Below are 24,968 nucleotides of genomic sequence, written 5' to 3'. Positions count from 1 at the left end.
TCCATCTCCCGCTGAGCTGGGCCCAGGAGTTCTCTGTGGTTGTTTTTATGGGACTAGTGGGAAGAGACTCCATTCTACTAACTACATTTCCCTGGGAAATAACTACCGCACTTGGCTTGTTACCATTCCTGCCTGGGTTTCACACTGCGGAAAATCTAGAGTGGCTGCTCTGGAAAGGCGAAAGTCCCTGAAGTGCGAAGGCTTAAGGAGCAATTTTTCACAGTTTAGCACAATGACAAAGCAGCAGGGAATTTATTCTTTACATTCTTGTAGGCAAACAATAGTTGCATTGTACCGGTAGGCTGGCTTCCTAGTGGCTGCAGGGCCCGTGGCACAAAACACGACTTGTTTGCCCTTGCAGTGGGCGTCAGTCCTAGGACTGGAAGGGAGAGGTCACCTAGTCCAGTCCCCTACACTCATCAAAAGAAAGTGAAAGATGCGTTAACATACACGGGTGTTTGTGGAAAGCTGCACGCTGCGTGTCTAGTGGTAAGTACCTGGTTCCTGATTCCAGAGAGTGGGAAGCAATTGCTGGGGTGGGGCTGGGAGTCGGGGCTCTCCTGGGTTCTGTTCCTAGCTCTGGGAGAGGGGTGGGAGCTAGTGGGTTAGAGCAGGGGAGGGGAGGGAGTCAGGGCTTCTGGGTTCTGTCTCCAGCTCTCTCCTGATTTGGGGTATGTCCATGGGAGGTCCCAGTCCTGTTGATATTTAAAACACGGCCCTGGAGTCTCAGACTGGAGAACAATCCTGCCTCTTAGGGTCTCACCAGAGCCCCATCAGCTGTACTTGCCACTGTTCTGCGAGCTGCCCAGGGTGGCTGATGAAAGTCTATAGCCAGAACCACTCGGGTAGGTTCATAGATTCCGAAGCCGAATCAGTGACTGACACTCCAGCACCACCCTGGTCAGTTGTTAATTACTCTCACCGGTAAAAATGTGTTCTTTGTTTTCCTCCTGAATCTTAGCTTCAACCCCCAGCCCCTGGATCATGTTAGACCTTCCTTAGCTAGATGGGAGAGCCCGTTACTAACTCTTTGTTCCCAGTGACGGTATTTATAGACTGTATGGGGGACACTTGATTACAGTCCGTAAGAACAAACGGGAGCGTGTGCTGGAAGTGAGAACTGCCTTATAAAGCCAGAGAAGTTAGAGATGGAAAAGCCCCATTGAGTCCCACCTTGTCCCTCACCAGTAGGGGCTCAGATTTATCCCTCCCCTCACACAAACTGTGCCCGGGATCCTGCTCAACCCCCCATGTCACAGAACCCTGAGCTGCAAGGCTTTAAATGGAGGAAGGCGCAAAGCCCTTGGCTCTAGCCAGACATCAATGCCCTGCAGTTTTTCAGGGTGACTCGCTGCTCAGAGAATCGCCAATATTTGACGGTAACTCCATGGAGCAGCTGAGGCCACCAGCGGCAGCCGGTCACGCAGCCCAGCTCTGGCCTCTGTTTCCCTTTGCTGCTCTTCACCTACGTTCTCTTTCTTTCCCATTCGCTAATTGAAGGCTCGACCTACAGTGAGCCTCCCGTACCTGAGTGGGGTAGCTGCATGGCGGGCTGAAATCAGGGCTGATCAGTGTAGACTAGGGGGTCGTGAGGTTATTATGTGGGGGTTCCCGAGCTGTCAGCCTCTACCCCAAACCGCTCTTTGCCTCCAGGATTTATAATGGTGTTAAATATAAAAAAAAGTTTTTAATGTATAAAGGGGGGTTACACTCAGAGGCTTGCTGTGTGAAAGGGGTCACCAGGACAAAAGTTTGCGAATCACTGGTGTAGACGAAGCCAGAGTCAATGAGTCTCCAGATGGAGGGCAAATTATCAGCCAATGAGATCGGGGAGAAGTGCTGAGTAATTTCTTGTGTGATGGCCAGATGTTGCATTTGGGTCACTGCCTGGTTCTGACCCAAGACCGTCACAGGCTTATGTATCATGATTATCTTGTGTTTTTTGTCAATTTACAGAGCACGTACCAATTCTATGAGTGGATCTTGGGGGTTTCAGGACACGGACGTACGTCTGTGACACTCCGTCAAGGATTTTGATCAGTGTGACTTGATGCTTCCTGGTGTTAGCTTTGAGTTCGGGTGTGAACACACCAAAAATTGAGCCGAGACCATATTTTAGTCTCCCATTTGATCACAGCTGGGGGTAGATTCACCCCAAAAGTCCATGAACCTTTCAAGTAATGCAGGCTGGATTTTGTAATCCAAGTGACTCACGTCCTGTCTCTTCCCCGTCAGTGATGCTTCTCTGCGGTTCGTTTCGCTGCTGGTAATAAGAGTCATGAGAGCTTGGAGACCATAAAAGCAATGTTGTTGCTTTTGCAGGCAGGTCAAAGGCTGTCTGTTCTGCCCCCATGAAACCACCGTCTTTGTTGCATCTCACTTTTCCTGGTTAGAGGTGTTTCTCTCATGGCCCGTTCCAAAGCTCAGACTCCACAGAAATGTCTGTTGCCTCTAGTGAAACACTTCCTCTTGTCAGCCAGGAAGTGTTTGCGTTGGCCACCGGGAGGTTCTGCATGGGTGCAAATGGAAGGGGCGAGATCTATGAGCCGAGCTTTCGATTCAAATGTGACGCAGGTGTAAGAACCACTAGCTCCCTCGGAACATTTGTGGGTTCAGGAAAGATCTGCTGTGGAACTGGGACGCTCAGCTCCGACACCCAGGTAATCCTGTGACTGCCACTCGCGGATTGAAGATGGTGGATGCTCTGGTGGTTAAAGCACTGGGCTGGGACTCAGGAGATCTGGCTTCGCTCTCCAGTCTTGTCCTGGGCAGGTCACTTAGGCCCAGACTGGGGCCTAGATACCTTTGACAGACTCCCACTGAGCATCTGGCCTGTAACATCTTCATGCCTCAGTTTCCTTTCTGTGAAAAGAGAATAAGCCTTCCTTTGCCTGTCGTGCCTAGCTTGCAAACTCTACTGGGATCTTTCTTGCTATGTGTCTGTGCAGCGCCTGGCACTATGGGCCTCTCACCTCTGTTGTGGCCTCTAGAGCAGTGGTTCTCAGCTGAGGTACGTGTACCCCTGGGGGTGAACAAAGGTCTTCCAGGGGGTACTCAACTTATCTTGATCAGTGTTTCTCAACCTGGTGGTTACGGGACAGGTTTGGGGGATTGCAAGTGCAGGGCCGGCCATAGGGGCTGGCAAGCAGGGCAGTTGCCCAGAGCCTCACACCACAGGGGTCTCTATGAAGCTAAGTTACATGCTTCAGCCCTGGGCGGCAGGGCTCGGGCTTCAGACAAGGCTCACAAGTGGAAAAAACTGGTTGAAGTATCACACTGAAATGTAACTGCAATATATTCCAATCCATTTATTTTCTAATGCTATGGTAAAAATGAGCAAGTCAGCCATTTGTCAGCACTAGCAGGCTCTGACACTTTTGTATTTTTATGTCTGATTGTGCAAGCAAGTGGTTTTTAAGTGAGGTGAAACTTGGGGTACGCAAGACAAATCAGACTCCTGCAAGGGGTACAGTCATCTGGAAAGGTTGAGAGCTACTGGCCGAGACAGAGCAGCTGCAGCACCGTTCTCCACAGGACTGAAGAGCACTTTGCAGAGCTGGGCAGCTGTCATTTCCACCTGGTTTACAGATGAGAAAACTAGGGCAGGTGATTTGGCCAAGATCACAAAGTGACTCAGTGGCAGACAGTATTCTCTCGCTGCTGCTTATGAGTAATGGGACAATTTTCTGACCCCAGGCCTGTCCTCTGACCACTAGGTAACCGTGTGCACATTGAGAGTGCAAGTTACTAGCATAAAACTACCGATGGTACCGTCTACCCTCTCTGGCCCTAATCATGGGACAGAGCTGCTTTGAATCGTGAACTGTGTTAGAGATCTAAGTCACAGAAACGTTACGCCGTTCTAGAATTACATAATGCAGTTAAACGCCCTGCACATCTTAATGCAGCAGGAAAAGCAATGAGGAGGCGGATGGAGGCCCGAGACAGAGAGCAAAATCTGTGCAGAAGCTTTGTGCGTGCGTAGGGGGGAGATGGCAGGGAAGGGAGACAAGAAGACTGTTCTGGGTAACTGGAAGGAGCCGGAGATCGAGAGATACCAGATACCAAGAGAGGGGTTAGGGCAAGAAGTATCCCAGTTTTGTTGGCTGTTAGATGGTAGTAACCTTGTGCCACCCACAAGGCAAATCTGAGTTGAGAGACTGGCTCTAAATGTGATGCTCCAGTGGGCTTAGACCAAAGCAGTCCCAATGGCTGCCAGCGATGTAGGGGGCACCTTCTCCCCACCCCAGCCCATGTAATAAAAACCCTCGAGAGCCCAGGGGCTGAAACGGGCCACATGTGGGTGGACTGGTGACTCACTGCTCCATCTTCCTCCACAATCCAATCTTAAATTCTGGGGCGCTTTGTTCTCCGTGGCACTGCTCCGGCATGGGAAAGGGGCTTCCAATTGAGCGTCAGTTAATCTGTGCCCACTGTAACGAGGCCCTTTTTGCTGCTGAATGGCCGTAAAGAGGCCTGCGTGTACATGGGAACCGGGCCCTGTGCGGATCTAAAACTGCAGTTCTCCCCTTGATAGATCGCTCGGAAATAGACCAGAGTCCACTGAGGAGTCTTCTGGGCTTTGGACCAACTCAGCGGAGAGATGGGGAATCTTAAAGCAAGAGAGATAAACAAACAAGCCCGAATATAATTTCTTCCCTTCCCCTCAGTTGTTCCTATTGTCCCTAGGAGACAGACAGATGAGGGTGATTTTAATAGGGTCTAATGTTGTCATGGAGACAACTGCTCCATTGCTATTAACTGCGATCATGCCAGCTATTATCCTGGTAAAAAGAGTGTGAAGAAATTAATGTATCAGAGGCACCCAGGAATTGGGGAGGCCGCTGCTGTTTTTGGTGGAAAGTCTATTACATTGTCTTGTATTCATGGATCGATGCCTGCCTGCCTGCCTGAGTGGCAAGCACCCTGCTAGGCCAGGGCTAAGGTCCCGAAGGAGGTCTTTCAAAGGCACTTTCCCCTCCGCCGCTTTGTTTGAAGGTCACAGGGAAATAAAGCAGCGGCAGTGTTAGATGTTGATAGAAAACTGTTAATGGGAAAGAATCCATCTTGGAGACAGTTCACACTTAAACAACAGAAACAGAAAGAAGAGGTGGTGGGGGCAGATAATTGGGAGTCAGGACACCTGGGTTCTATTCCCAGCCCTGGAAGGGAATTGGGGTCTAGGGGCTACAGCAGAGGACGTGGGGACGGGTGTCAGGACTGCTGGGTTCTGTTCCAAGCTATGGGAGAGGAGTGGCGGCCTAGTGATTAGGGCAGAGGAAATAGTAATAATGCCTAGCTCCGATATAGTGTTTTTCCTCAGTGGATCTCAAAGCGCTTTACAAAGACAGTCAGTAGCATTATCTCCATTTTACAGACAGGGGAAACTGAGGCACAGAGCGGGGACGTGACTTGCCTGAGGTCACTCAGCGGATGGAGCAGCAAGTCACTCCGTGTCGCAAGTCCCAGCCCAATGCTCTGCCCACTAAGCTACGCTGCGTTCCTGTGGGGAGGCCCAGCTCTGCCACTGCCTGGGAGCAAGTCGCCTCCCCTCCATTTCCTCACATATCCCAGCACTAACCCGGGGATGATGCAGACTTCCTGGGGCTGTTCTGAGGCTGAGTTTTCAGATCCACGGATGGAAGCACTGGGGAGAGGCACGTATCCCCACTCTAGTGTGCACGACCCTCTCTGGGCAGACTCCATCTCCTAACAGAGGCCGGGAACCTACAGGATGTACTTTTTTGCATACAGGAATTAAAAAAACCTTCCCATTTGTGCCCATGCGCAGCCCTAACGTGAGGCATGAAAGTCTGCTCCCAGACCAAGCCATTCCCGATAAACTGGCGCTCGTTCCTCTTCCATGAATAACCAACTCAGGGCCAGAAGGAACCATTGGGCTCATCTAGTCCGACCTCCTGTGTACCACAAGCCAGAGAACTGCCCCAGGATCATTCCCAGAGCAGAGCTTTTAGACAAACATCCAGCCTTGGTTTACAAATCGCCAGGGATGGAGAATCCGCCATCACACTTAGTGAAGTTTAAGCCTAACAATTCTTTTCCAGAGGCCTCCGTTTGCCTCTCGTCCAAAGGGAAAATTCCAAGTGGCTGCCATGGAGCGAGACCTTGGGGCGCACTTGTCCCAGAAACGGAATGGGGTGACCTATGGCTGGGATCCCAGATGGCCAAAGCAATGAGCGAGGATATTCGAACTTTGGTGAAGTCCCTGGCCCTGGACTAGGTCCTCAGCACCGTCACCCTCTGGAAGAGAGAATGGGAGGATATCTGGACAGTGAGCTGTTTAGCACAACATTCAAGTGCACTAGGGAACTCTGTTTGCACTAGCAGAGTCTACGTGCAGCCATTAATGTGTGCAACACGTCAGTGAACTTTAGACATCTCACCTCTGCAGCGTGTGTTGCCGCTCCATGTAGGCAGAGTCTGTGTCTAAGGGTTGCTCTGCACACAGTTGTTGTACGGGTATAACTATCTTGGTTGGGGTGTGACTTGATTTTTTTTATTTTTTTTTTTTTAACCTGCAAAAATTCAGGTGATTGGTTTGGCTGCTAAGAGGTCAGGAAATGCAGCACTGTGTACACAATGTGTACGATTTTTTGGAGGAGGGGGGAGTTGGTTTGCGTCTTGTCTGTGTATCATCCATGAATGCTCGTGGTGTGCAACCGGGCATTTCATCAAATCCACGTAAATAAAACTAGGGAAAGTAAAGGAGACTTCTCCATCCAGGGAACCTGCAGGGCGGATTCAGGGAGTTACAACATTAGTGACCCTAGTTAATGGTGGGTTAATTCCTAGGCTCTTATTTTTAATGATCACAAGAGGCCAGGGCAATGGTGCTTCCCAGGTATCTCCGACACCTAGCATCTTACTGGGGCTTTGGGGTTGTATATGGTGTCCTGCACCCCCGACGCTTTGATCGTCTCATCTATTTAGCTTGGCAGCTCTTCAGGGCAGGGGCCGTCTCCTGCTCTGTACGGTGCCTAGCACAATGGAGACCCTGCTCTTGGTTGGCCCTTGGACATACCATAATAAACAGGATTAATGCTTCCTCTGTACCGCCCCGACACTGCCGAGCCCTGAGCGCTGCCCTGGGACATTGACTCAGAAGAGGGCGCCATGGAGAGCCCCCGTTGAAGTGCTGACGCCCCTGGACCCTGCTGAGTTTCTGAGCACTGTCCTGACTTGAGCGCAAGATGGTATCGCTTCAGGCCCTGGGGACGGAAGCAAAGGCCTATGTACTGCAGTTGGGGGAGGATTTGAAGGGCTGATAAGGTCTGAGACCCTGAGAGCGACTCCATTAAGTTTATCGATATGGTGCTGCTGGTGGCAGGGGGCAAAGCCGAGCGATTCTTTTGTCCTTGCACCAAATTGCAAATCTTTTCCCAGCAAACCCATCAGCTCAGGGGATTGCGCGCCTGCCAGAGAAAGTCAGCAGCGAGGGAACTTGCAGTCGCTGGGCTGTTTGCAAGCCTCACTCCAGCCAGCTGTGCCTGCTTCACGGCCCGTCGATACTGTGGGGCTGAATTCAACCCCCGAGCTTGACAAGTCTTGTAATGAAGCGCCACGGATGACCGAGAAGCTGCAGGGAGCACCCCAGCTGCAGCTGCTGGAGTGCAACGTGGCTGATGGGTTTTATTGCCTCCCCCACTAAAACAAGGGTCAGTTTCTCTCTCTGGCGCCCAGAATGTGCTGTTTGTGGTGACTCACGCCTGCAAAGGGCTTTATACTCACAAGAGCAGCGCGGAGAAGTAGTTCCGCGGTTCATGCAGAGCCGGTGATGCAATGACTGTCTTTGTTCTGTGCATGTACAGCGCCAGATCCAACAGGATGCTGATCCATGACTCCTAGGTGCTATGGTAATACAGATAATTAATAATCATTGGATCGGACCATCCAGCATATGTGCCCCATCCCCTCTAGCAGGTTCCTGGAACATGGCTTCTCTTCTCTTCCCTTCCCTTCCCCGGTGCCATGCCATGATCTTTGCTCTATTTGTATTATTACTTAGGCAGTGCCACATGCTTTCCCCCTATACAGCAGGCCTGGTGTTTTGTACCGGCAGCAGGTAGATGTAAGGGAACCATAACACCCCCGCCCCACTACAATCAGCCTGTAGCTGTCGTTATCCTGCTTGGGGGAAAATAAGGCTAGTCGGTTCCTTTGTTAGATTACTGGATATCCTGTCGATAATTTGAATCCTTGGTTCCCCAGTTGGGGAATTGTAAGGTACACTAAAGAGTGACTCCCAACGGAGGCCAGCTCCCACATGCCGTCTCAGTCCATGGGGAGGACGCTCCCAGCTGCCACCAGTTGTAACATGGATTCTAACAAGCATGAGCCAGCAAATCTTGACGAATGGCCCATGGTCTAACCTTGCTCCCGGCCCCAGCAGCTCTAGGGTGCTGTGATTGAGTCTACGGTCTCTCCCATGATTTGCTTTAGCCAGGCTGAGATTCAGGAAACCCCAGTGTAGTGGCATTTAGAATGGGGCCACCCTGTACCCTTGGGTAAAAGTACACGCACTGGCTTTGACTGAGCTCGCGTGCTAAAAATGCAGTGTATCTGTGTCAGCAAGGGCTGGCTACCCATGTGCGGTCCTGTCCAAGATCCTAGGTTCGTGCTTGGGCAGGTAGCCTGAGCTGCTGTGGCTGCACGGCTATTTTCACCGCACCAGCTTGATTGGAACTAGCGCCTGTATGTCTATGCAAGCCGGAAATTACCCCTCCAAGTTGCAGGGTGGACGTACTCGTCGGCAGCAAAGGCCAAGTTGAGTGAATCTGGAAGCTGCGGCGTCATGTCTGTGCCTGGCGTCCTAAATGAAAGAAATCCCTCTTATCTTCGTTGCAACTGAGTAATGCCTCTCTTCTACTGCAAAAGACCCTCTGTGGTCTCCTTGGACAACACAGTAAGCTCAGGGCTACTGTAATGTCTTGCAGAGAAGACGTCTCCAAGTGGGCTCTTTCCCTGTTCTTTGTTTAAAACACTTGGTGATGGCAACATAGGGTTCAAGGACAAGGCAAAGTTTGTACCTTGGGGAAGTTTTTAACCTAAGCTGGTAAGAATAAGCTTAGGGGGTCTTTCATGCAGGTCCCCATGTCTGTACCCTAGAGTTCAGAGTGGGGAAGGAACCTTGACATGGCTCTCAACCTTCCCAGATGACTGTACCCCTTTCAGGGGTCTGATTTGTCTTGCATACCCCAAGTGACACCTCACTACTTGCTTACACAATCAGACATAAAAATACAAGTGTCACGGCCCACTGTTATTGAAAAAAATGCTGACTTTCTCATTTGTACCTTATCATTATAAAATAAATCAACTGGACTATAAATATTGTACTTATATTTCAGTGGATAGTCTATAGAGCAGTATAGACAAGTCAATGTCTGGATGAAATGTTCGTTTGTACTGACTTGGCTAGTGCTTTTTATGTCGCCTGTTGTAAAACTGGGCAAATATCTAGGTGAGTTGTTGGACTGCCTGGAAGACCCCTGCGTGCCCCCAGGGGTACGTGAACCCCTAGTTGAGAACCACTGTCACAGAGGGTAGTAGAAGCTCTGAGGCCAGACCATGGGAGGTGCTGTGCTCTAGTCCCACTGGAGGTGAGAATTACATGCTGGGCCTAACTGCTTAAACAAAAAGGCCATCTGTGTTGATCTCTCTCCATTTTTAGGACAGACTGGGGGTGGGGAAGTGGGGTGAAGTGCAAGGAGATCAGGTTTAAATAGAAACAGACAACTGACCTGCCCACTTCCTCAGGAAACGCACATGGTAAGCTGACCCCTCTCCTCCCCGCCACCATCACATGGAAATGGAAGACAGCCTCTGCCCAACCCTTTTAGAAACGTGTGGGTGGGGAGCCGGACGCGATTAATAACATCAGCAGGAAATGCTAATTACAGCAGGAGCAGGATCTTTGCCCAGAGACTTATAGGACTTGGCCTTCAATTTGCTCTTTGACTTAATTATTTCTCTCAGTCTCTTTCAAAAGTGTTATGAGTCTTTTGAGAAATCAGAGCGAAGAATCAGAGTGAAACCTGCAAGCCAAGTCTCCCCCACCCCTGCCTTTCCCTGGCCGGCTGTTAACACGGGTGAGGAATGATGGCAAAGAAAGCAGCTCATTGTACAGACCTAAATAACTAGCGTTTTACTTTTGGATCCCCTCTGAACCTCCTAAACCACCTCAAACCATTCCAACCAGAAAAGGGGAGGGGAAAGATTTTGCTTTGTCTCCTCAGAACTGGTGGTGCCTAAACAGGAGGCAGAAAAATAATCCCTCCATTCATGAGGGGAGATTGAAAATCTCAGGCAAAGCTCACATGTCTAAGATATCTAAATGACTTAGGCCCCTAAGTCCATTTTCAAAAGTGATTTAGGCACCTAGGGTGTTAAATCTCATTAAAAGACAAGGTTCCTAAGGGCTCCATGGCAGATTTTAAAAGGTATTTTGGTACCTACAGATGGAGATAGAAGCCTAGGGGGATTTTCAAAAGCACGTAGGTGCCTAATTGACTAGGCCTCCTTGGTGCTACGATAATACAAATAATAGGTGCCAAAGGTCTAGATCCTCAGAGGTATTAGGTGCCTAATTCCCATGGGAGTTGGGTGCCTAAATACCTTTGAGGATCTGGGCCAAAGCCCTGGAACTTCGGCACATTTGAAAATTTTTACCCTTAGTCTTTAACTTTTTTTGTTTGACTCTCTTATAGATACAAACGTTAAATGCATCCAAAGGATTATCAAAGCTGGACTGGCAGGTAGGAATTCCTTGTCCCAGCTCGTTAGTTTGCGGCAAGATCTCCGGCAAGTACCCTTTCTCTATGCTTCAGTCTCTCCTTCTGTAAAGTGGGGATAATGGTACTTAACTACCTCGCAGGCTGTTGTGGGCAAGTTGTCAGGTGCTGTGAAGAGGCTTTAATCCACAAATATCACAGTTTGCGTTTGGGAGTCAGACTGAAAAAAACGTGGTCAAAACGTAGGCAGAAAAGCAACAGGAATGCTATCAGCAGAACGAGCTTGTAACCAATGTGGGTGCTTAAATGATTATCTCACTGTGAGATCTGGATGTTTTAGTAAGCTACCCGCTTTGTCATTTGGGCTACTCACATGAATCTTTTGTATGTAAACAGAGAAAATCGTTTGATTTTTCTTTCTCTCCAAATAGCTGTGACCCGTGAGCTGACTGTAAACGTCTGGACCCACGGTTCCTTCTTTTCCCACAAACTTTGCCCTAACACTTTCTGTTTCCTTTTCTTAAACTTGACTGGTCTACATGCTCTTCTGCAATGCTCCTGGGAAGCCAAGGGACAATCCTTTCATTTTTTCTAGCTTCTCTATCTGCGGTGCCATTAAACTCTTATTACAAACCTGTTAGCATTTCTTAGTGAGCTGTAGCTCACGAAAGCTTCTGCTCAAATAAATTGGTTAGTCTCTAAGGTGCCACAAGTCCTCCTTTTCTTTCTACTTCATCGTTATTGGCAGTTTCTTTAAGCATCAGCAATCGCAGTATATGCCAGTACAATATGCGGCAAGCTCCAGTAGCTCTTACTGTAAATACACCCGGAATATACTGTACAGCCTACACACATGCGTGCGTATCCACGATGGAACTAAAACAGACAGGAGACTAATATGAGGGAATACAAGGGGGGTGTTGCCAACTTGCACATGTTGAATGCAAGTCTCGTGATATTTGGTGTGTTTCTTAAAGGCCTAGCTGCCAGAGTCGTGGTATTTATGTGAAACTCTCCACTTTAATTGAAAACAAATAAAAGTAAGTTTTTTGCCTTCACGGCTACAAAGCTTGAAAACGTGACTCCTAAATGCTTCAAAAGTCAGAAGGCAAACTTAAAAAAAGAAAACCCAGATATATTAATTTTTTAAAATCTCGTGACTTTTAAGCCAATTGTGTGATTTATGGGGAGGGCTGACTCATTACTCTTTCATGTTTGGAGTTGGCAGTGCTGCAGGACTGTACAGGAGAATGAAAGATATAGAGAACGTAAGTCCAGTTTTCTTTTTTCATAACATATTTTTAACATCCTTTTTTCTGTCTTGTTAACTGCATAAGACACAGTCTCTCAAGGGAGCTAAATATATACTGGATGTAATTCCATTGGCTTTACACCAGGGATGAATTGGGGCAAACATGTTCCCAACCTTCGACCATTATAACAGGCTGCAGAATTTGCTGGTGCTATTCTTCTTCCGAGGTCCTAATGTGCTCGCTTACTAATTTTAAAGCTGCAAATAGAGCGCTAAATAACATCCTTCAAGATGTATAATCTTCTTCCCTTGATTTATAATTCTAAATTCTGCTGCGAATAAAAATGAAGTTCCCACTCTTTCTGCTTTGAAAGTCCTTTTTCATCTCTCAAGTTCCGCCTCCTAGCTTTGCATCTCTGGACTCAGAGCAGGGAAAAGAGGAAAAGGATTTATGAGTCATCATCAAATGTAAGTCCTCTTTAAACCCACCTTCTGTGAGAATTTGCTTCCACTCCTGTTTACCAGAAAAAGCTGCCATCATGCCTCTGTTTGAAGATTTGGTATGTGCTGCCTTGGAAGAGAGTCGATAGCATTTTTCCACAGCTACAGGTCATCCTGTATGTTAAGCTTTAGCAAATTTCCACAAAGTATCTATGCAAACTCTACTAGCTCCGGAATTCTGTGCTAGCAGGTACCTCTAATATGCATATAGTTGTGACCCTAATTTAGCATAACTTGTTTAAGGAACAGCGCATCAAACATTTAGCCCTGCCATGAGTGCAGGGGACTGGATTAGATTACCTCTGCTCTCAAGGTCCCTTCCAGTCCTATGTTTCTATGATTTGTATGGTCTGAGTTTCTTTCATCTCTTTAAAACTATTTTCCAGTTTCTCTGGTCTCTGTTTCACATTCAAAGCATAAACTTTACCATTGATACATCCTCCAACAAAATCATGCATGCTTTTGATGTATCATTGCGAGCCTGATTCTCCAAACATTTCCCCAGCTGAAGAGTTTGTACCTTCTACAGCGTCTGAGTTTTCATCTCAAGGATATGGGGGGTGGGAAATTGCTGGTAGCGGCATGTTGACTGGTGATGGGTTGTTTTTAAAGAAGTCAGTTTTCTTTCCTTGGGGGATTAATTTTTCTCTGTATTTATGCTGTAAATTAGCATTTTAAGATAGAGAAGGAACTCACCATGCACTGGTGTATGTTTTGTTCTCATTTAATGGGTCCTCATAAACATGTTGCTGATTTTGGAAGCATCCACCAGGCTTGATTGTTGTCTAAATGGCCCTCGATCCCCCCGTTAGCATTTCTACCACACAACTTCTTTATTATTTGTGTGCCAGTGGTGCATAGAGATCCCTAGCAAGATTGGGGCCCCATTCTACAAGGCGCCCTACAGCCACACGGTAAAAGACGCTCCCTGCCCAGAAGAGTTTACAATCTAAAGGAACAAGATGGTGGAAGAAAGTAGTAGCCCCCTTTTACAAATGGGGATTTGAGGCACAAGAGGGTAGCTCTACACAGCAAAGAACCCATGGCAGCGAGTCTCAGAGCCTGGGTCAACTGACTCAGGCTCATGCTACGAAAAACAGCCGTGCAGACATTCGGGCGGGAGCTCTAAGCCCCTCCTGCCTCGCCAGGCTTCAGAGTCCAGCCCGAGCCCAAATGTTTATGCTGCAATTTTTAGCCCACCGGGTGAGCCCAAGTCAGTTGACCCAGACTCTGACTCGCTGCCAAGGTTACAGAGGAAGTGCGTGGAAGCCCCCAGAACTGAACTCTGCTTCCTACTCCCTTCACCATAAAACCATCCTGACTCTAATCCTAACCCCCCTCATTCCAGGGCTCTCGGACAATTCATGTTCTGGGCTGCACTTTTGCCAGTGACACGTCCTTTCTAGTGTAGTCCAGGAAACTCACATGGTTTTGATTTTGAAAGGCCCACAAAGATATTTGGCAAACCATCAGTCCCCGCTGTGGTCTTATCTCTCTCGGTATTTTGAAAACAAATGTAACACCCAGCTGAGATATTTAACTTGGAAATGTGGCAGCTGTGTAGAGGAGCTCAGAAACTATTTTTGAACACAATGTCATGAGGAGATTTTTTTCATAGTCAGAACAATTACAATCTATCTGCTCAATAATAATAATACTTAGCATAGCCAGCATTACTCTATCTTGCGAACATTAATTCTCACAACCCCCTCTGAGACTGTATTATCCACATTATAAAGATGGAGACACTAACGCCCGTATTCTCAACAGGGCCACTCATTTTGACTAGCTCTGGTTTTGCATCACTAATTTAATACACCGTAAGTCTGATATTTATGAACATAAGAACTGCAAGCCTGGATCAAACCTGAGGTCCATCTTGTCTTGTCTACGATCTCCACCAGGGGCCAGCACCAGATCTTCAGAGGAAGGTGTAAGAACTTTGCAGTGGGCAGTAGTGAGATAATCTTCCCCCTGCATTAGGTCTCCTCTTAATTTCTAATCGTTAGAGACTGTTTTAAGCCCAGAAACATGAGGGTTAATATCCCTTCCAGAGTTTGTTGGTGATTTGTTGGTAACTCTGGATATTCTTGTTATCCATATCAATGTCCAATCCCCTTTTGAAACTTCCTAGATTCTTGGCCTCAATGACTTCCTGTGGCAGATTTCCAGTCTGATTGTGTGAAAAAATATTTCCTTTTACTGTTTCTGCACTTGCCACCTTCAGCAATACTGAGCACTGACGACTCCAAGTGAAGTCACTAGGTGCACAACACCTTTAAAAGTTAGGCCTGAACTCAAGTGGAACACCCCAAAATTGAAGCACTTAAAATAGACCCTGATCCTGCTAGTCACTATGCCCACACAGAGACCCACTGAGTTCATAGCTTCTTAAGGCTAGACAGGGCCATTTTGATCTTCTAGTCTGATTCTCCTAACACAGGCCAAGGAACTGCACTCTATTTCTGCATCAAATCTACAGCTTATTGGTGAGACAGATTAAATCTTTTAGAAAGACATCCAGTCTTGATTTAGTCATAGAGTTCAAAGCCAGAAGGGCCTATTAGATTATCCAGTCTGATCTCATGGGCCATTAACTTTCACCCAGTTATCTCTATACTGAGCCCAGTATCTTGGTCTTTGACTAAAGTGTAATTTACGTTTGGCAAAAGTATATCTTCCAGAAAGGCATCCAGTCTTGAATTGAAGACATCAAGGGATGGAGAATCCACCATGTGCCTTGGAAGTTTGTTCCAGTGGTAAATCACCCTGTTTTTAAAAAAAAAAAGAAAAAAGTGCCTAATTTCTAATTCTGTTCCAGTGATTATTTACCCTCATTGTTACAAACGTGCACCTTATTTCTAGTCTGAATATGCTTAGCCTCAGCTTCCAACCATTGGATCTCATGACTGTTTCTGATAAAGAGCCATCTATCAAAAATCTTTTCCTCACGTAGACACTTGTAGACTGTGCTCAAGTCACCTCTTTACCTTCTCTTGAATAAAGCAGGGTGAGCTTCTTTAGTCTCCTGCTAGAAGGCATTTTCCAGTACATAAATCACTCATGTGGCTCTTTTCTGAACTCTTTCCAATTTTTCAATATCCCTTTAGAAGTGTGGACCCTGGCACTGGACATAATATTTGAATAATGGTCTCCCTGGTGTCATATACAGAAGTAGTACCACCTCCATATTCCTACTTTATATTCCCCTGCTCATATATCCAAGGATCATACTCTCCCTCTTGAGCTGCCAGTGTGAAGCTGTAGCTAAGTTCAATTGGTATCACTATCTACCACAAACCCTAAGCATTTCTTTGAGTCACGGCTTTCCAGAATACGCTCTCATATCTTACAAGCGTAACCTTCATTCTTATTTCCTACTTGTGAGCTTTGCAGTAACTGGAGTAGAGAAAAGAAGTTTTGAATTACACAACAAAAGAACAGGTTTCAGAGTAACAGCCGTGTTAGTCTGTATTCGCAAAAAGAAAAGGAGTACTTGTGGCACCTTAGAGACTAACCAATGTATTTGAGCCTAAGCTTTCGTGAGCTACAGCCCAGTATCCATCGGTGCATCCGATGAAGTGAGCTGTAGCTCACAAAAGCTTATGCTCAAATAAATTCGTTAGTCTCTAAGGTGCCACAAGTACTCCTTTTTCTTTTTACAACAAAAGAAGAATTTCTGCCAGCTACAGCTCAAAAAGAATCAAACCTGATTCCACCCAGGAATATCTTTCAGAAAACTATAAATGCCCATTTGCACCATCCCCTCCTTCATTTATTCCTACTAATGGAAAGTGCAAGAGAAGGGAGCAGATCGCTGAAGGTATGTCTACACTGCAAGCTGAGATGTGATTACTGCATGGGTAGACATACCCCCACTAACTATCTGCACTGTCATGTCTAAAAACAGCAATGTAGATAGACAGGGCAACAGGGGCTTCAGAGCAAGACAAGCGCAGCTGGGATCCTGAGTATATACTCGCGTTGCTAACCCATGCCACTATGTTTACACTGTCATGTTTAGCTGTGCTACCATGCGTATGGCTATCCATGCTGCAATCACACCTGGGATTACACTGTAGACAGACCCGGAGACTCAGAACTCCTGGATTCTAGTGTCAGCTCTGCCACCAACTCGCTGTTTGGCTTTGGGCAAATCGCTGCCTCAGTTTACACACCTGTCAAGTGTTTTGTAGATGTAAAGCAGCACATACGGGCTTGTGTGTTAATGCTCTGTTTTGCTGTTGCTTCTGCTAAAGACAATGGTAATCTGTTAGCATTCAAACTACACCGTGGCCGGGAAAGACAGAGGAAAAAAATCAATCGGCAATAAACACGTTGGGCTGACTGTTGTTCCACATGAATTTTGAATCAACAGCGTCTGTCTGGCACCAGCGACTACCAGGCAAGAAAATGCAAATCTTCCCTATCAGAGTCGGCAGCGCTCTTTGATTTAGGCTCATTTAATAAGAGTAGGGTTTACAGATTTGTCTCTTGCTGTTACCTGGAGCAAGCACTGAAGTTCTTTTGTAAAATAACAAAAGAAAACCTTCATTCTGTGACAACAGACTCAATGGTCTCCTTTGCTGCAGTGAAAATTAAATGTTTTTTTGGGGGGAAAAGGATAATATGGCATTCTGAGCATGTACCGCTGTAAAGCTCCATGAATAATGTGCATGTTAATTGAAGCTTAATAATATCAATGCTTCTCAAGGAATGAACTTGAGGAGGAAAAGCTTGAATAACTCACACATGCCTGTAAGGGTGCAATCTCTTAAAATGGAACACTCATGCTAGATGAAATAATCAAGTTATATTCATCTGTCAAACTGGGCTGTGAGGCAGACAACTTTTAAACTAGCTGGCACAGAATAAATATTGCGTGCTTGTATTTATAGATACATCCTTTAGTTTATAGCACCCATCATTCACGATTCCAGCATGCATTCCAGATTCAATAGGGTGTCCCTTCACCCACCACCGAAAGGCAGCCATCTCTGGGACAGAAGAAGGCAGGCAGTACACAACCCAGGACTGCCAATAAAATGGCCCCTTCTGTAGCTTTGCCCTCTGCATTGTACTCAGAGCAGTAGAGGCTGGAGACTTCTGGAAGTGGAGAGACAAATCTAACTCCACGCTCCAGCGGGGATTGGGAAAAATGCTTCCTTAAGAAATGCTGGTGATTTTTTTTTTTATTGAAATTGCACTACTGTATTGTGTTCATTTCAGCCACATTATATATACATCTAAGCTTATCTTGACCATTTTATGTAAGTTTCTACATGCCAGAATGAAGAGGCCTAACATAAGAGTCTGAGCTAAAAGTCTCACAGGTACCCACACTTCAATCACCTCCCCAGAAAGAGGGAGAGGTGAAGAGAGAAAGGGAATAAGGAGAAGCAGCGGCAGTTGGGAGATATGTCCAGATACAATATCCCCTTCCCGAATGAAACACGCTTATCATGTTTCTGCTGTTTTTTCCTCTAAGATGATGTTCCCCCCCCTGCCATCTCTTATTGCCTCTCTCTCTCATCTTCCTGTTCATATCACTCCCTGCCCAGGATACAGAGAGGCCTGTTAATATTAGTCCTGTCCGCCTCCTTTGGTTTTTTTCCTGTTCTCTCTTTATATTTCCCTTTCCCACCGCGCTTCTCTAAACACAGGAGAGGCATGGCAGTGGTAGGAAAAGTTGTTTGTGCTCCTTCCATTCCAACGGCCATATCTGACAAGGTCACTGGCTAGCCCTTGCCCACGAGCTGTACCAGAGCCACCCCCACCAGCACAGAAGTACCCACTTCCACTCCATTCTCAACCCTCACATGGTTGGAAGGGGAACTCCCTTTCTTTCACCCCAGCATCCCTTTTCCATCCTCCATGACTGCCAACACCTCTGCCTCCACCTTGAAGGATTTAGGAGCCCAGTAGCCTTTACTGGACTCCACTGAGGTACTGCTGCGTACTTCCCTAACTTCCAGTGCACTGTACATATATTAACAATCCTGCATACACTGCACAGTGCTACATAAACAATCGTCATTCTCAAACATCCATGTCTCCCACAAGCAGATTACATTCTGAAAGCTTTTGCCAGGGAAAGGTTTAGGAGTTTTTTGTGGAATCAAGATTCCTAATCTGGGCAAGGAATCCATGTGACTGGGCACTCATTTTTTAAAAATCTAGAAGGCAAGAGACAGGAGAAAATGGAGACCGGGAAAATCCATCCTACCAGGTATCCTGACATGAATTTTTGCCTCCAGAAGAGCATGAAATTTAGCTGAGGGGGCAGATTCTTCACCCTGCTGAGCTTCCAGATGCCAGCTAGTGCAGATTACAATAGTCCTTTGGGTTGGGCAGAGAATCAGGGGCCATAATTAGCTCTCCAACACCACCTGTTAATTGTAATAGAGAAGCAGGGCCTAGGTTTTGTGGGAGATGCAAACTGTCTCCATTTTGGGTGGGGTCCACAAGGTCTTTGCTGCCCATGAAAGAAGTACTCACCAGCATGTGCATACCTTAGGCAATTTACTCCACTGATCACATCACATTTCCACTCTGAAATTTGTTGACATCAACTATCTAAGCTAACACCTTCGGAGGTACCACTATTTCCTCTGACCCTATCAGTTCTCACACACGAGCAGGGTCAGGCTGGGACAGTAGTTGGATGAATGATAGAGTGCTTTCTCCTCTGAGTCAATGCTCCTTAATGGGTGCCGTGTTGCTGCAAAGGCTAGGTTTAGATTTATCATAAAATTTAGAAGCTGACCACTAAACACTGGCCATTTTCAGGTGTTCTGGCCCATTATGCAGACCTAAATTCCCCTGCTGTTTCAACTGTATATAGGGCTCCTTATGTCCTGCCCTAAACTATTATGTGATGTTTTCCATGCTGTTAAACAGGTGCTACATTCTGCCCCAGATGTAGTTGAAAGCATTCCTATATTATATACCTCACAGAAATGTGGGGATCCTTAGTGTATGTTTATAAAGTGCTTTGAGAGCCTTGGAAGAGAGGGTCTGCAGAAGGCCAAAGGATTATTTAGGCAAGTACACACCAGTTTTCAGCTGTCACATGACTTAGTGTGCTGACTGAGACGGCCTTTCTCACTAGATGCTGCAAATAACAATGCATAAGCAGAAATGGAAGCCCACACTGTGGCCTCTTTCATGCTGAAAAAGAATGGGACAGATCAAGAGAATCCCAGATGCTAGTGCTGGCAAAGACCGGTTAGATTATCTATGCCACCTTTTCTACTGATAATTTCACTCGATAACCACCCTGTCCTGTTCTTTCCCTCTGAAGCATCTGGTACTAGCCACTGTCCAAAGACAGGATACTGGATTAGATGGACCACTGATCTGACCCAGCATGGCCATTTTTACATTCTTATAGGGGGAGGGATAGCTCAGTGGTTTGCGCTTTGGCCTGCTAAACCCAGGGTTGTGAGTTCAATCCTTGAGGGGGCCATTTAGGGATCTGGGGCAAAAATTGGGGATTGGTCCTGCTTTGAGCAGGGGGTTGGACTAGATGACCTCCTGAGGTCCCTTCCAACCCTGATATTCTATGATTCTATGAAGATTTCTCCTTAAAGGTCTCTTTTCAAAGGTTTGGTCCAGTCCCAAACAATATGGCTTCCACAATTCCTCAAGGAATCATTCCCCAGTCCAACACATTTCATTCCCAGGGAACTCTCCATGAGTTTCACCCTAAAGTATTCATCTCTTCATTCACCCCATTCACGCGAGCTATTGTCCCCTCAGGCCCCTTCCATCAACACCACTAAACCCGACTGAAGAAGACAGTTTGTTCACACATGGAAGAAAACCCCTTTCACTCCCAGGCTGTGAGAGAGTCCCCAAGAGAACCACCAGCTCCTGTCTCCCCATTCCTGCCTCTTTCATCACCCCCCTCCTCGCTTTGCCCCCCTCCCATCACCACTCAGCCACCATCCTTCCCTTCCCCAGGCACTCCTCCGTCAGCCCTTGCCTCCTCACTCCCCCCAGTCTCCTCCCTGGCTTCTTCCATCACTCCTTAGCCCCAATTCCCTCACCCCCTCCTCCTGAGCCCCCACAGCTTCCCCTCCCCATCTGCACCCTATTCTCTTCCCCCACTCCCCTCAGCCCCTTCCCCTTCCGAGCCCCCTCCCCTCAGCCCCCAATTCTACTCCCACCCCCTCTGAGCCCCTCAGCCCCCCATCCCCCTCCTGAGCCCCCTCCCCTCAGCCCCCATTCCCCTCCTGAGCCCCCTCCCCTCAGCCCCCCATCCCCCTCCTGAGCCCCCTCCCCTCTGACCCCCTCCCCTCAGCCCCCCACCCCCTCCGACCCCCTGCCCTCAGCCCCCCATCCCCCTCCTGAGCCCCCTCCCCTCAGCCCCCATTCCCCTCCTGAGCCCCCTCCCCTCTCGCCCCATCCCCCTCTCACCCCCTGCCCTCAGCCCCCCATCCCCCTCCTGAGCCCCCTCCCAAGCTCCCCTCCCTGCCCCCATCAGCCTCCTATTCTACTCCCCCTCCCCCCATCAGCCGATTCTCCTCCGTCCCCGCCCCCCTCCTGAGGCCCCCATTCCTCTCAGCCCCACCAACCCCCTCCCCTTCGCCGCAGTGGCGCGGGCACTGCGCATGCGTGGCCGCGGCGGCGGCTCCTAACTGGGGGTGAGGGGGAGGCCGCTCGCACAGCCGGCGCGCGCCACCAAGGAGAGCGGGCACAGCTCGCCCCCGCCCACCGCCGCTCGAACGCTTCCCTCTCCTACCTCATTGGCTGAGGCTGGCTGGAAGGCGTTAGCGCGTGTCCCTTTCCTTAGCGCCCATTGGCTGAGCGCGAGAAACCCCCGGCTGCGAGGGGTGGGGGAAGGGAGAGCCCTGAGATACTTTCCCATTGGTTGCCGCGCTGAAAGCAGTGGGCGGGGTTATATCGGGATCGTCTCGACCCGTTGGCTGAGGCATGCGTCATGTTTCTTCCCATTGGATAAGGGCGGTTGGGACTCCACCCTCCTTGGCTGAAAGAGGGGAGGAGCGCGAACCACCCTCATGGCCCTGATTGGCTGTGCAACTCTGACGTGCCCGCGAAGGCGCGGCTGCGCCCAGAGGGAGAGGGCGGGGACGGGTGATTGAGTGCGCGAGCCCCGCTAGGGCCCGCCTAGTGACCGAGGCTGCCGCGAAGCGCGCGCGCGGTGGAGTTGGACCGGGAGCGCGCGCGGTGCTGCCTTCCGCGGGGGCGCGCGCAAGGGGGAGCTCGAACGTCTCCCTCACACACGGCAGCGGCGGTTCCTTTGTCCCCCCCAGAAAGAGACCCCGGGCCGCCCGCCCGCCCGCTCGCTTCCCCGGCGGGGATGGACCCCGCGAGCGGCTCCTCCCGGGACGGGCACGGTAAGTCCGGGAGGCCTGACGCGCCGCGTGGGGGGGGGCCCGGCCGGCTCCCCCATTGAATGAAATGGCGGGGAGGGGCTGAGGGGGCTACGGCGGCCCGGGCGGGTCAAGAGGCCTCCGTGATTTCCCTTTGCGAGAGATCGGCCGGCTTATTGTGTGGGATAGGGGAGCAATTAATAACACCCCCCACAACCCCCCCATCAGCAGCCCCAGGGCACAGCCCCCCCCCGCTAACATCCTCCCTTCCCCCGTCCCTGGGGCCCTCCCCCCATTGACAGCTCCTCCCCCATTGACACCCCCATCCATGGGGCACGGCCCCCCCGCTAACATCCTCCCTTCCCCCGTCCCTGGGGCCCTGCCCCCATTGATACCCCCATCCCTGGTACAGTTCCCCTTCCCCCCCTTACCAGCACCCCCATCCGTGGGGCACGGCCCCCCCGCTAACATCCTCCCTTCCCCCGTCCCTGGGGCCCTCCCCCCATTGACAGCTCCTCCCCCATTGACACCCCCATCCATGGGGCACGGCCCCCCCGCTAACATCCTCCCTTCCCCCGTCCCTGGGGCCCTGCCCCCATTGATACCCCCATCCCTGGTACAGTTCCCCTTCCCCCCCTTACCAGCACCCCCATCCGTGGGGCACGGCCCCCCCTATTAGCATCCTCCCTTCCCCCGTCCCTGGGGCCCTCCCCTCATTGACAGCTCCTCCCCCATTGACACCCCCATCCATGGGGCACGGCCCCCCCCCAGCATCCTCCCTTCCCCCGTCTCTGGGGCCCTCCTCCCCCATTGACACCCCCATCCATGGGGCACGGCCCCCCCAGCATCCTCCCTTCCCCCGTCCTTGAGGCCCTGCCCCCATTGACACCCCCATCCCTGGTACATTTCCCCCCCGCTTACCAGCACCCCCATCCATGGGCATGGCCCCCCCGCTAGCATCCTCCCTTCCCCCATCCCTGGGGCCCTCCCCCCATTGACACCCCCTCCCCCCATCCTTGGTACACTTCCCTTTCCCGCCCTTACCAGCACCCCCATCCCTGGGGCACGGCCCTCCCACTAGCATCCTCCATTCCCCCGTCCCTGGGGCCGTCCCCCCATTGACACCCCCATCCCTGGTATACTTCCGCTTACCCACACCCCCATCCATTGGGCACTGCCCCCTGCTAGCATCCTCCCATCCCTGGGGCACTGTCCTCATTAGCCCCTTCCCCCCCATTGACACCCGCATCCCTGGTACACTTGGCACTGCCCCCTATTAGCTCCCTCCCTTCCCCCATCACTGGGGCACTGTCCCCATTATCCCCCATTCCTTGGTACATTTGTGCCATCAGCACCCCCATCCCTGGGGCACTGCCCCCCACCACGAGCATCCTCCCTTCCCCCATCCATTGCCCCTCACCCTGTTAACACCCTGTCTGTGGTACAGTTCCCTCTTCCCCCATCAGCATCCCCACCCCTGGGGCACTGCCCCCCCGCTGGTATTGTTCCTCCCCCCTGTGAGCACCACTATCCCTGGGGCACTGCCCCCCCAGTAGCATTGTTCCTGCCCCCATTAGCACCCACATACCAGTTACACTCCCTGTTGTTACTATCAGTTCTCCCCCATTAGCACCCCATCCTCAGTGCACTGTACTCTGCTAGTATCTCTTCTCTCCCTATCAGCACCCCATCTCTGGTGCACTGCCTCCATTAGCATTTCCGTTCATTCTGGCGTTCGGCCCCTCCTCAAGCATGCTGTCTATTAGCATCGACCCCTCCTGCCACCTCCATTCACGAATCCTCTCCCCCCTCTCCCCGATACTGCCCCACCCAGGGGCTGTGCCCCCTCCTCCAGTCAGCCTCTTTCCTTCATCCTTTCTCCCGGTGACACTGTGCCTCTACCTCATTAGCATCCCCCTCCACCCAGAAATTTCCCTGCTCCTTAGTGTCTCGCTCTTTAGGCTGGGGTACTTCCCCACCATCCGTGTCTGTTACCCCATCCAATCTACCCCAAGGTTACTGCCCCCCATAATATCTCCTACCCTGTGTGAACCAGTTTCACCCATCAGCATCCTCCCACTCCCCTTGGGGTACTGCCTCTATTTTAGCATCCTTCCTCCTGCCAAGGGACATTTCCTCACCTCATTTTAGGGATCCTGTCCTCACTACCATCATCTGCCCAGCCCTGAGGAACTGCATTTCCCCATCTCTTCCCTCTAGCCCTCTGGCTTGCTGTTCTGCCCTCAAGAGCTATTTCCCACCCCCCCTTCTCCTTCCTTGGGTGATGTGAGGAGTGTGGCCTTAGATTCCTCAGGCCTACAACCTCCAGGCTGGACCTCCTACACATGTGCATGCTTTCCATTCATATATATATTGTGGGGAGGGTTCCAATTTTCCATCTGCCTGGGGCAGATCCACAGAATCAAGCCCAGTCACTTGTGCTTGCAGGAAGGGCTAGAAATCCTCTCCCCTAGCTGAATCCCATTGCCCATGCTCCGATTTCCTGGAGAGACACCCCTGTTCTCATGTGTTGGGGGAGGAGGTTGAAAGGTGCACCATTAGCAGCAGCAGCTGCACCAAATAGGCACATAACCACAGGCAACTCCACCGGCAAAGCCCATTGTCATTGGGGGAAGGGGTGAAAAAGAATTGCCCCAGTTCTAATCAGCTCATTTACATGAATTTGAGGGTGGGGGCGATTTAAAGAGGATCTGCTCACAAAGCCCATTAATAACCACCCCCTCTGCCCCCCGCATTCTCCTTCCCCCCTGCCCCCACACCCACATGGCTTTCTGATACACACAAAGCACATTTAAATATGAATGGTTTCAATATGTAGCACAACTTCCACTTGGAAATCAATTGGAAATAAAAGCAATATTTACTGATGCCCCAATATTTTAATGGTGGGTTTTAACTGTTCTCCTTCATCACCTGTTTTTGGGACAAATTTGTGTCGCCTTTGTTGGTCACACAACAGTTAACAATGTAGTCTAATTGTTTTAAGGCAGAGGCTTTGTTGTATTTTGTAACATTTGTAGCAGGTTTTTAATAACTGTCATATATATTGGCTAATACACCTATTTTTGTGGTGTGTGTTTCTGAGGATCATTCATATAAAAAGTC

General features: G+C 49.6%; 2 protein-coding genes across 11 annotated transcripts in view; one reads left to right on the top strand and one right to left on the bottom strand.

Annotated features, from left to right (window-relative positions):
- Nucleotides 1–24,968, bottom strand: part of YIPF2 (Yip1 domain family member 2) — a 125,841-nt gene that overhangs the window by 21,653 nt on the left and 79,220 nt on the right. The window lies entirely within an intron of this gene.
- The window catches only part of SMARCA4 (SWI/SNF related BAF chromatin remodeling complex subunit ATPase 4), a 93,328-nt gene that overhangs the window by 14,181 nt on the left and 54,179 nt on the right, over nt 1–24,968 (top strand). For 5 of the 10 annotated variants that reach the window (XM_073318961.1, XM_073318966.1, XM_073318965.1 and 2 more), the window contains exon 1: nt 21,647–21,866. The exons of 1 other annotated variant lie outside the window; for it this stretch is intronic. The gene's annotated coding sequence lies outside the window, so the exon portion shown is untranslated. Of the gene's footprint in view, nt 1–21,646; nt 21,867–24,968 lie in introns of those variants that run through there. 4 more of the 10 variants (XM_073318962.2, XM_073318960.2, XM_073318956.2 and 1 more) reach the window with 1 other exon arrangement.

The sequence above is a fragment of the Lepidochelys kempii genome, chromosome 20 (genome assembly GCF_965140285.1).
Source record: "Lepidochelys kempii isolate rLepKem1 chromosome 20, rLepKem1.hap1, whole genome shotgun sequence".
NCBI lineage: Eukaryota > Metazoa > Chordata > Testudines > Cheloniidae > Lepidochelys > Lepidochelys kempii.
The sequence above is the reverse complement of the archived record's forward strand: the minus strand, read 5'-3'. Positions and strand labels throughout refer to the sequence as shown.